Consider the following 12,332-nt stretch of genomic DNA (forward strand, 5'->3'; position numbering starts at 1 on the left):
TTGTAAAAATTCGTTGACAATAAAGCATACCAATCAAAAATCAAAAAATACCAATCATAAGATAAAATGCGCACATTAGGATCCCACCAGTACATTGACCAGCTTCACTGAGTGTGCTTGGCTCACACTGCAGTAGCTTAAGGCACCTTAAGGTACTTTTAAATCAAAGTGAACACGAATTAAGGAACAAATTCGTAGGTGTTCGCTTGGTTATTCGTTCGGTACAAAGTAAGACCATTTACATTGTAGCGAACGAACGCGTTCGTTGATAATCCGTTCGCAATGTCAGATACAAATGAAGCTGTAATCATTAGAGCTGCTAATTTTATAGTTATTGCAGGAAATGCTGAAAAAAAAGACAAAAGAGAGTGTGGTGTTCACATAGGAGGGAAAATGCGCTTTCAAGGGGTTAAATATTAAGAATTTTTCCGGACCCCTCCTTGCGCTGGGGGTAAATTCCCCAGACCTCCCGGTAGGGGGCTCCCAGATTACATTTGCCCCGGGGCCCATAACATAGTAGTTACGGACCTGTAAACATGTATATACTCGGTGAAGATTATTGGTGCAAACCAATCTTCACTATAAAACTTTCGGTCAATCCAACACAATTCCTTACTTTGATATACGCTACCTCACTCAACTGTATCGTATGTCTACTCAAGATCTATGAATATCAAACTATGAAATTTTCTCTTCATTTTGATTAACTATTAATTTTCTCGATTACATAATATAAGCACTCAGTATGAACCCAACATAAAAACTCTAACGACATACTTAATCAAAAAAGGTTAATTGTAGAACATGTTGTTGGAATTACTTACCTCTTTGTGAAACTTCACCTTATCTTCTAAGGTCACGATGAAAGGGAGGCATCTGAAAATAAAGAAAATTTCGTTTACTTAGAATAGGGGCCTCAAAAACCAACCAATCTTTTTGCCCTAATTTTATACGAAATATTTGATATTGTTGTGCAAACACACTTTCAAAAGTACGTACTTTATAAATGTAACTGAAAATAGTATTATTGACAAAAACGGTAATACATTTTTCAAACTCAGCTATAGTAAGATAGATTCTCCGTTGCGTGCAATGAAAACATTATCTATCATTCCAAAAGTTCGTACAGTCGGAAAAATGAAAGAATACCCATGAGCGATCACATAAATCACTTATGTTGTATTTTCTGTCTTTTTCTATAAATAAAAAACGCTTGCTATAGAAGATGATACCAAATACAAAATAAGTGATTAATGTAATCGTTCATGGGTATTCTTTAATTTTTCGACTGTACATATCCTTATTATTCGCTATTATACCCATTAACTTAAGATAGTTCTATTTCAACTTGCTGGTTTCATTATGCAAGTTAACAACTTTTGGAATAAATTCTTTTTTTTTTCTTTGGACAGGCAGGAAGTCAATCTTTTACTATGGCTCCCAATATCTTCAGATTTACCTCCAATTGAACACATGTGGAACATGATGAGTAGGATAGTTCTTAATTTAGAGCATCCTCCTCAACCTTTTAGAGCAATGAAGGGATTTAATTAAGTAACTAATTAGCAAAATTTTTTTTCAAATTTATATATTTCAAATATATTATATTTACATACTTTACGATATACTATCATAATAAATAAATAACCATTTTCAATTTATATATATTTTATATTTTTTATTTACATTTACTCTGTGTGGAGTATGAAGGGAACCATTCTCGTTGGAACTTTATCGCGCTGAGCAGATCGGACGTGAATTGTAAATTGTAGAATTCCCTCATCTTCCTTAGTCTCAGCATCCGTATGGCTTGCAAATTGTAGAAGCCTCGGAGGTGTAACCAGAGAAGGTTCCCATTGTTTTCATTCTGGTGGGGTGTAGAATAGCATTATGTTGTTTTATATGCCATTAGAGTGAAAACTTAGTCTTTTTGCTAGCAGTTGCCGCTAGGGCATCTATGCCATTTCGTTCGTTGCAATCCGAGACTGCACGCTGGGGTTTGTTTTCGTTGGATCAGGGAGAGCAGCATATGTGCCTCCTGATGAGAGACTAATAAGTTTCGAAACCGGTAGGGGTGCTTGCAGCACTCTCTGATTGGACTAGAATATGGTTCAGCTGTGTTTTCGTTTTGCAACGAAATTGAAAATGGTTATTTATTTTTTATTTACATTTACTCTGTGTGGAGTATGAAGGGAACCATTCTCGTTGGAACTTTACCGCGCTGAGCAGATGGGACGTGAATTGTAAATTGTAGAATTCCCTCATCTTCCTTAGTCTCAGCATCCGTATGGCTTGCAAATTGTAGAAGCCTCGGAGGTGTAACCAGAGAAGGTTCCCATTGTTTTCATTCTGGTGGGGTGTAGAATAGCATTATGTTGTTTTATATGCCATTAGAGTGAAAACTTAGTCTTTTTACTATCATAATAGTTTAACCCTTAAAGACCACCCTTAAAAACATCTCAATTTTTATAAGTAATTTAATAAATAGCTCTATACAAAAAAATTAGAATTGCGTACAAAAACATTTATTTCGATTTGAATGGAGAAAGTGGAACATATAATATATTTCTTAGGGGAGTGGATTTAGATTTTCACTTCGGAAAAAATCAAACAAGATAAAACTTTTTGTAATTTCATTAAGAAATGTTTAATAAACAACATATCAAAAAGTTCTACTCGAGAAGTGGGTGCTTCATTTTTTATTAAAAAAATGAACAGCGAAGTTAGATGTTTTTTTAAATAACTTCGAAAATATAATTTCTAGAAAAAAACTGACTTGACCATTGAAAAATTCAGAAAATTTTACAAAAAAAACCTTATATAAAGTTTTTTCTAAAATTAAATCTCTAGCTTCTGTAATTTTTTATTTATAACGCTAAAGTCACCCTTCTCACACACATTGGCGCACTGTAAACTAGCGTTGGAAGAAGTGCACGGTTGAGTTTTTTAAATGTAATTCTTTAACTAATAGATCAAAATAAATTTTACGAATTGGACACGAAAGAAGATGAAATAAGCTATCTTATGGTTGTAATAAAAAGAAATAAAATGTATGGACATAAGTACGGTGTGGGCGGAAAATGAGCCTTACATGAATTTTGTTTAAAATGATTTAAAAATGTGTAACTAATACAATTTTACTTATAAAACTCTCAGATTTGCACAACTTACCTCTCAATCAACTTACTAAACGATGTTTCATTTAAAAAAAATCTCAAAAATTTAATTCAAATAATACGATGTCTCAAAAAATGTAATTTTTGAAAACTTCGTAGTTTTACAGAATTCCCACCATTTTAAGACGGTATTACTCAAGTTTGAATAAATCTAATACAATTCTTTTGCTATTTTTTTAAAGCTTGGGATGAAATTTTTAAAAAACACTGAATTATTTTAGTTTAAAAATGAAATAAACAATTTCTTTTTGAGAAAACTTAGAAAGATAACAAAAATGTAATACAAAAACCGAAAATTACCAGCTGAAAAAATGTATATACAGGGTGATCAAAACTTTTTCTGTAAAACTTACCTAAAATACATTTATTAATAAGCTTCAACAATAATAAATGTTCAATAAAAATTTTTTTTTTAGCTCTTATACAGTATGTCTGCGAAACTTGGAACGTATTGATAACTTTTTTAATATCAGTTTTACGAAAAAAGTTATTCTTTATAAAATACTCTGCATCGTATATAACATAAGATGCAACCATCAAATATCAAATTTTGTTAATTTTGTACGAGGTATGTCAAAAAATATGAATTTCACTCAAGAGTAAAGTACCTTTATATTTCACAATATCGAAAATTTTTATAAAAAAAAGTTGTTTGGAATTAAAAACTATGTTCCAATATGTAATTATATCCTTCTAATCGAAAATTTGTAATATAATTGTGAAATTTATTTGTTTATCTTTTTTTTTAAGAATGAAATTCCATATTTGTTTGATTGGATTCTACTTGTTTTTCATTTAAATATCCGCCATTTTGGATCCGCCATTTTGAAATTTAAATTTTTAATCTTTTATTCAGATTCAACAACCTGTTAAAAATAAAGACAATAAATGTTTTAGAAAAATGTTCTTTACCAATTGTTCTGTACCAATGTTCTTCAATTTAGAAAATCCACATTTTGGATCCGCCATTTTATAGTTTATAATGTTAACATTTAAGTTAGGCTTATCAAAGCTCTCAAAAATAAATATAATATGTAGAAATAAATAGATTTTGTAAAGAAATTATGATTTTACAACTATTTTTTAAGTTATTCGCCATTTTGGATCTACCATTTTATAATTTAAATTATCAAAATTTGATTCAGGTTTATCAACCTCTCAAAAATATCAACATATATGTAAACAAACACGTTTTATAAAAAAAATTCGGATTTTACAACTACTTTTTAAGGATTTTTAGGAAAAATCCGCCATTTTGAATCCGCCATTTTGAATTTGCAAATTGTAATGTCAGATTCGGGTTCAGCATAATCAAAACTAAAATAAAAACATTTTTTATCAAAATAAAATGTTGAATTCACCCTTATTCTTAACATTGTTTATACAAAACAATTGTTATTGTTTAAACAATTAATAAACAATTAGCGGCGAAATTTGTGAGTAGAACTTTTTACTTTAACATATTTATAAACTAACAAAAAAAGTTTTAGAAAAATATAACCTTGTTTGATTTTTTCCGAAACATTGTATCTTTTCGTTCTAATTGCACTCCCCTATCTGCCAAAACACCGGTTCTGTGGTAATGCATACATTCAAAATGCTCTATTAATGTACTCCCGAGCGGGCTATTTGCATTTTTCAAAAAAAAAAAGAATTCGTTTTATAAACATAGCACCCTCATTTTTGGTGATAAAAGCTTTTTCAAAAATTATTTTGGAGTGTTTTTGAAGAGCTATAAGACTATGTTCCGTAAGGTCCCTTAGTTTTTAAGTTGTGTGAGTTTAAAGGGCTCGAATAAGGGGGTGTTTGCTCGTAAATAGAGGTTTTAAACAGCTATGCCTCGCTAAATATTCACTATAAAGAAGATTTATTTATAGAGAAATGCTAGTTATTAAGAAAGCCTCAATTTAGTATTGTGTAAATTTTTTCGTATCTCCAGTATTTTCAGAAATATTTTGAAGAAAATGGTGAAAAATGCGAAATTGAAAAAAATACTCCAACATTTCTAAAATTATTAGGCATTTTAAATAGGTCAAACTTCTTGGGTGTATTGATGATACATATATAAACAGTTTAGTTAGAGTTAAATAGTTAGAGGGTTGTTTTCACTGATTTTTTCGTAGAATAAAGTAGGTACCGACTTTATTTTGATCATAAGTTACTCGGTTTTTATGATTTATGAAACTTTTCTTTTTTTTTTTTTCGAAGGATATAATGGTGTACTTGAAAAAAGATTGTGTTAGCTTTCCACTAAAAATGCAAAGCTTTTCCGTTATTTGGCTTTGAATATTTCAAATTATGCATTTGACGAAAAAAGCTAACTTTTAACATGCCGTATCTCGGTTTGTTTTAATCACAGAAAAATTATAAAAAAATAATTTTGTTTGTATTTCTAAAATATACAATTTTAATATCTACAGTTTTTTCCACCTTGTAAAAAACCCCCTAAAAAGTCTATTGTTTCGTCTAAAAACTGTTAGTTCCAACCGCGAATAACTCGAAAAATATTAGTTTTACGAAGAAAACGTAAAAAACATTTCTTTCTTAGAATTAGGTAGTTCAAAGGCAATGAAAAATTCCCACCCCAAAGTTGGCGTGGCAACCACCCTCGAGGTTTTAGCGTACAGCGGCATGATATAGAAAATGATCCTTAGTTTATCCCCTACCTTCTGTGAAAATTTCAAGTAAATCCATGCTGGACGAAAAAATTGCGGGCCAGAATGCTTCATTTTCTGGGCTATTAATACTTTCCAAAAATCTATAGAGCTGTATAACAGACGACCATAACCGCCACCACCTGATGGTGGGGTGGTAGGCAACTTTCAAATCTTAAATGGAAAGCTACATTTTTATTGCAATTAAGCAATACTGCAATCAAAAATAGGGGTTACTATTAGTTAGGGTTTGGTGATTGGCGTCACTCAATAGATTTTTGAAAAATAGTAAACACGTGTTTACAGTTTTCCATTTTAAAGTATATTTTTCGAGATATTAGATAGAGCGTTTACATAATTTTCCTGGCGGATCAGTATAATTTTCAACGAAAACATTTCGTTTATAAATTCGCAAAAGTGTGTGTGTTATTGCGTTGCCGCTACTGCAATACTCAGATCAGATTTATCGATGGATCCTCATGTAGTTTTTTCTTCTGAATCCAAATCTGAAAACAGCATTTCAATATTTCTAACCGTCTTTGAGATAATCGGCCTCAAAATCTAAAATGTGACGTCACAATCGTTTTATTTTCTTCCGACACACTACACGTCCAGCTAAAATCGTTGCTATTAAGTAGGCTAGTTTTTTAATCTCGATTTGTTAAGCAAAGCATAGGTTATTTACATTTGAGTTTGACACTTCGTGAATGTCAAACTAAATTTTAAATTAAGTATTAATAAAACATCAATGACATTTGATAGTGAATTTAATTATTATATAAAATAAATAAGATGTTCAAAAATACAATGTGAGTATATTTTAAAAGCAATAATTCATTAACAGCTTTAAAAGGTTTATACGAGTATACGGTCTCCCCTTTATGATAAATGGACTGTTCCATTTGCTATGAAATTAAAATAAAGTCGGTTCGCTAAACTCGATACAACTGGCTAGTGATTTTAGGAGGTAATTTTTTTGTTTTTTGCGAATTTTGCCAAAATTGGCAAAATTACTAATTATTTAATAATTATTAACTAATTAGTAATCATTTTTTTTTGCCCAATTGGCAAAATTATTGACTAAAATCACTAGCCAGTTGTGTCTGAGTTTAGCGAACCGACAGTATATTATGAAATAATATTGTTTGGTATAAAAAATTATGGTCTGATATGTGCATTACATCCTTCTAATGGAAAAAAATATTTGAAGATTTTTCTCAAATTATGGATACCAACAACATTTTCATTTATAACTCTTTTATTTTTAATTTGACGAAGAAAAGTTATTCTTTATAAAAAGCTCTTCATGTTCTAAGATTTATGATGCAACCATCATATTATATAAAATTTTATTAATTGTATACGAGGTATATAAAAAATATGAATTTCGATCAAGAGTAAACTGCCTTTATAGTTCATAACATTTAAATTAGAATGATATAATTGCACATTAAAACAAATTATTAATTCTAAGCTCCTTTTCATAATAGCAATTTTCCATATTATGAATTAAAATACGTAAATTAACAAAGTTTTCGTTATGATAATGCTCGCATTTTCAGCTTGTTTATACTAAAATTATAAGCGACATCTATCAACAATTAAAAAAAAATGTCTCGAATAAAAGTCGCGTTTCTTTTGGCACACTAGGTATATATGATTATATGGCAGTTTATTGTAACGAGAACTATTTACATTTGATCTGTTAAAATTTCCAATCCGGAAATCGGTTTAAAAAAAACTAAAATAAATGTAAATTTGTTCGACATAGCGGCAAGGAGCTTAACCTAGTTTTCTCGTAACATTAAATTTTTTAAAAGCTTTAATCGCTTCGAATCAATCATTTTTCGGTAAATTTAGCTAATGCGCCACATTAGCTTCAGGTTTTAAAAACACGCCCTTCGATTAAACCGAAGTAGGTCTAATAGTTCCCGATTCAGTTTATATAAAGTGGTTTCGTGAATTAGTGTTGAAAAAAGGTAGTTTTCGGCTAGATGAAAATCGATCAAATGAAAAATAACAACAAAAATTACCTTTTTATTGAAAATAGTTGAATAATGTGTTTTAAATCTAATCTTATAAAATCCTAATGTGACGAGTCACGCAGTCTGTCTGGTAAGGTTTCGATATGTAAACATTGAATCCCGTTTAAGAGCAAACAGTTGCGATCAACAGATAGCAACAAACACGTTCCAAGATTGCGGCTCTAATTTTGAATATTTTGTCGAGGTATTTGGCACACATATTCGTAATAAAATATAATAAATAATGGCGGTATAGAGTCCAATTTCAGAAATATGTTACTATGTGGAAATTACTCTGTAACTAAATAAAATATTGATAAAAGAAGCATGTACCGCCAATAAAAAAGACAAAAAATACACTTTCTTCAAATAAACTTTTTTATCCCATGTCTATGTAGACTTTGTGTCACATTGGAGTTAGTAAAAATCGATTTTTTTATAACAAGAAATCGAACGTCACTAACTTGGCAACATTTCGCGCCTATGTGTATAAAAATTATTGTTTTTGATAGTATAAACGTCACTGTCAGTGTCGAATTACCGACGCACTGTTGCCTCACTTTTGAAAGTTCGCTGAACTTTCGCAATCTTGGACCGCGTTTGTTGCTACCTGTTGATCACTACTGTGTGCTCTTAATAAATATTTTTTATAACAGCTTCAGAATGAGTAATTTCGATTTTAAAACATTTGTTTTATATACTAAAAACAACAAGGTTATTATCATATATAGACGGTTACATTCACTCACATTCCGTCACTAAAACTAAGGCTAACTTCGAGTATATTTATTTTTTTATGTTTCCCGTGAAATCCATGCTTTTGACACATTTTTTGATCTATACGCTCTGAGCTTCGCTGGTGTCGCTCCTAGCGGTTACTAATTCAACTTTTACTGGTAATTTTTAAATTTATTATTTAATTGTTATCGCTTAATATTTACAACGCAAAAAAGTAATTAAATTGTAATCGATTTTTTTAAGATTTTTCTAACCATTTTGACGTTCTATTGATAAAATATCAATTTCTTACTTCGGATACTTTGACAATAATCGTGTAGAATGCGCTAAGATTATAATAGATTATTTATAATCAGATATTACGGAACATTAAAAAAACTTAAATTCAGTATTTAAAACGTAAGTATATTTAAGGTAAAAATATATACCACAGCTTTGACCAACTAATATTGTTTTTAATTAATGTTTTTAATTTTAATTTTAAATTAATCACTTTGACATTTATGTCAAATTTCCGGTAAACGTTTACAAACTTGTCACTACTGGCGTTCGACAATTTGTAAATATCCCCTCTACGTACGAGCTCACAGCGTATAAGTATAAATAATGTGATATTTAGAACGTTTCATTAAATTTATAATTAATAAAATGTATTGCATTAACGCGCAAACTTGGATTTTTAACTTTATCGCAGAGAAAATGTTGAAAAGTAGTTTTTATTTATATAAAATGCTTTAAAATTATTTTTAATTATTATAAACATATTTTCTGTGTATTTATTTTAGATATTGTCAAAAATAGAGATATTCTTGATTTAAGAGCACATTTTTTACACACTTGATATACAATTAAAAAAAATTGATATCTGATGAGATATTGTAACATTTTCTTCCTTAGGGTAAGAACAGAACAAGTGGGTCGAGGTGGAGGTGTAGGTCGCGGTGTATGCTACTAGTTAAGTCGCGGTCGATGTCGACAGCACACAGCAAGGAGGTCACCTGCGCTGTCGGTCGAGCTAGAACCACTATCAAGTGAAGTAGTTTAATGGAATTTGTTTGACAAAAAGATTGTGCTTTTGCGATGTTGTGTCAGTAAAGCGATTATAGTGATAAGATATCATCTGTAAACAGTCAGATCCTCCTTCATATTTAAAAAAATTGCTGAATTTAATTACTTTAGAAATTTAAAAATAAACTGAATACGAAAAAGGGATTATATAAAAAGTATCAACTCAGGTAGCGCAGGTAATGACAACTTGATTTCAAACGGACCAATCACAGGGAAGCATCCTTGTAGACCGCGCAGTAGACATCCATGTAAAACAAACTCATTTTATTTTCAAAAGCATCGATGTAAACCTCCTGGATAGCATCGCGCTAAACCTCCACCGCGACTTACCTGCTCTGTTTTCTTCCATTCACTACAATGTGTTTGTTTTACATGGATATCGACATCGACCGCGACCTCCGCCTCCATCTCCACCGCGACTTGCTTGTTCTGCTCTTACCCTTAGCAAAGAATACTCCATCCAACAAGAAGCGAAAGCATCTGTCGGCTCCTTTGATATTCAGGGGACAGAAATATCGGTCGGAGAATGGTAGGGGTAATACTTCACACTACACTAAGAAAAGTAATGAGGAATTCGTTCAAAACTGTAGGAAATTTGAGTTACACTGAGAAACAAAGTAATAATTAAAACTATAGTGTTTTTAAGTTGATCTATTAATATGAATTGTATTTTTTTCTGTAAAATTTAATATAACCCATATATAAATTTTGTACTGATAAGTAAAAAGGTTTTAAGTTAAAAATATCTATTTTGACTAAGTTTTGTAAACTTATATAAACGTGATGGATTTTTGATGCTTAGTTTAATTTAATAGTTAATTTCAAAATAGAGATTAAAATTTCTATCGATTTCTATTAATTTTTTTCGTACTAAAAACTTGAAAAATAGATATTTTTGACCCAAGACCTTTTTACTTAGGACAGAATTATACTTTCAAATTTTCTATTAACTTTCTCTTAGATTGATCATTTTTTTTTGTTTCCTTTTGAGAAATTTCTTTGAATGTCTATTGACCTCCAACACCACCATATTCTCGCTGCACGAGGAAACTCTGCGGCGGAGGCTAGAATGACTTTATTCACCTTCGATTTCTTTCTGTACATCTGAGGTTTCTGGAAACTCTGGTTGTACTGTACCAAATTCAACTCGCCTGGATATATAACAATTACCTCATCACATCTAGCATCTAATACTTGGGAATTAATCTATCAGCTGGAAACAATATCGAAGAAGAGGTAAAAGAACAAATAATTAAAGCCAGTAGAACGGCCGATGCCCAAACGGCACAATTTGGAAAAACAAACACGTAAGAGTGCAAAACAAAGGCCCAAATATATAAGTCAGTTATTAGGCCAGTTATGACTTATAAGGCCGAAACAAGACCAGATACAAGCAAAACGCAAAAACATCTGGAGACCAACCAAATGAAGATCTTAAGAAGGATTGCTGGAAAAGTACTACAGGACAGGGTAAGAAGTGAGGAAATCAGCCGCATATGTGGGGTAGACAATATAAATACCTGGGTAAAGAAGAGTGGATTAAACATATAAGCAGGATGTTTAAATCAAGGATAGTAAGGGACAAGTCACCGTTAGGCAGAAGAAGTATAGGATGCCCAAGGAAAAGCTGTAATGACAATTTAGGGACAGAATAAAATGCACCGTTGAAGAAAAACAGGCAGTACTGCCTATATAAAAGAAAGAAGACATCAGATCTAGCATCTAGCCACCTTAACCTGTTTCTTATTTTGTTTCCAATAGGGTCAATAGGATCCGCACCCAATTTTTTTGTATATACTGATTCCTAACATTATCTTTTCTAGTTATTCGCTAGTTCTAGTTATTAATAACTGCGGATTCAATACGGAACTTAACCTAACCCTAATGAAGCTCTGCTTTCACACAAAATTTTCCAGTTTCAGCTGTATTCGCTCTCTCTAATTGTTACCTTCTGATACATTTTTTATACCACTCTCACATATTCAGCCGGCACTCCTTTCCTACTTAGTACCATTAGGTTTCTGGTAACTTTGCTATATGCCTTCCCAAGATTAATAAACACAATGTGCAAGTCTTTCTCTTCCACTCATAAGTTTTTCCCTCAGCTGTCATAAAATAAAAATTGATGTTGTGGACCTGCCTTGCATAAATTCAAAATGACCTTTATTTCTAGAACCGTACACTAAATTTATACTATTGCAAATTAAATTAAACACTAAATAGCTATGTTTAAATTGTTTTTTTATTAAAAAGTTTAATTAAAAATCTGGGAATAAATAATTTTAATAGATATGTACGTATATGGAATCACATAAATGTTTAAAAAGAACTTTCTCTCATTGCCCTACCCCTACGATCGTTTACCTGCTACGATTTCTCGGTACTGAAAAGAGAATTATTTGTTCACGATCTAGTGGGGCGTCCCAGTACGAACCACACAAGAAAATCCACCTTTGCGTGGAGCCATCACAATGAGAGTTTATTTTAACAATAAATATATTTAATAGTATTATCCTTTTTTCTACAATTAGAAAAGATTAAACAACACAATAATTTTACAACAAACAGCTGTTAGGGGTTAGGTTGAGAAATAAGAAATAATACATGAAACATGGCGGATCGTACATGCGCAAAGAAATTTGAATCGTGAAATAGTCGATACTTTCGCTTCT

The 12,332-nt window shown here is 31.1% G+C and overlaps 1 protein-coding gene across 2 annotated transcripts in view; it reads right to left on the bottom strand.

The window, feature by feature from the left end:
• The window catches only part of LOC114326786 (5-hydroxytryptamine receptor 1-like), a 2,054,074-nt gene that overhangs the window by 606,609 nt on the left and 1,435,133 nt on the right, over positions 1–12,332 (bottom strand). For both annotated transcript variants that reach the window (XM_050642977.1, XM_050642978.1), the window contains one exon: positions 825–876. The gene's annotated coding sequence lies outside the window, so the exon portion shown is untranslated. The remainder of the gene's footprint in view (positions 1–824; positions 877–12,332) is intronic.

Source organism: Diabrotica virgifera, chromosome 2 (assembly GCF_917563875.1).
Source record: "Diabrotica virgifera virgifera chromosome 2, PGI_DIABVI_V3a".
NCBI lineage: Eukaryota > Metazoa > Arthropoda > Insecta > Coleoptera > Chrysomelidae > Diabrotica > Diabrotica virgifera.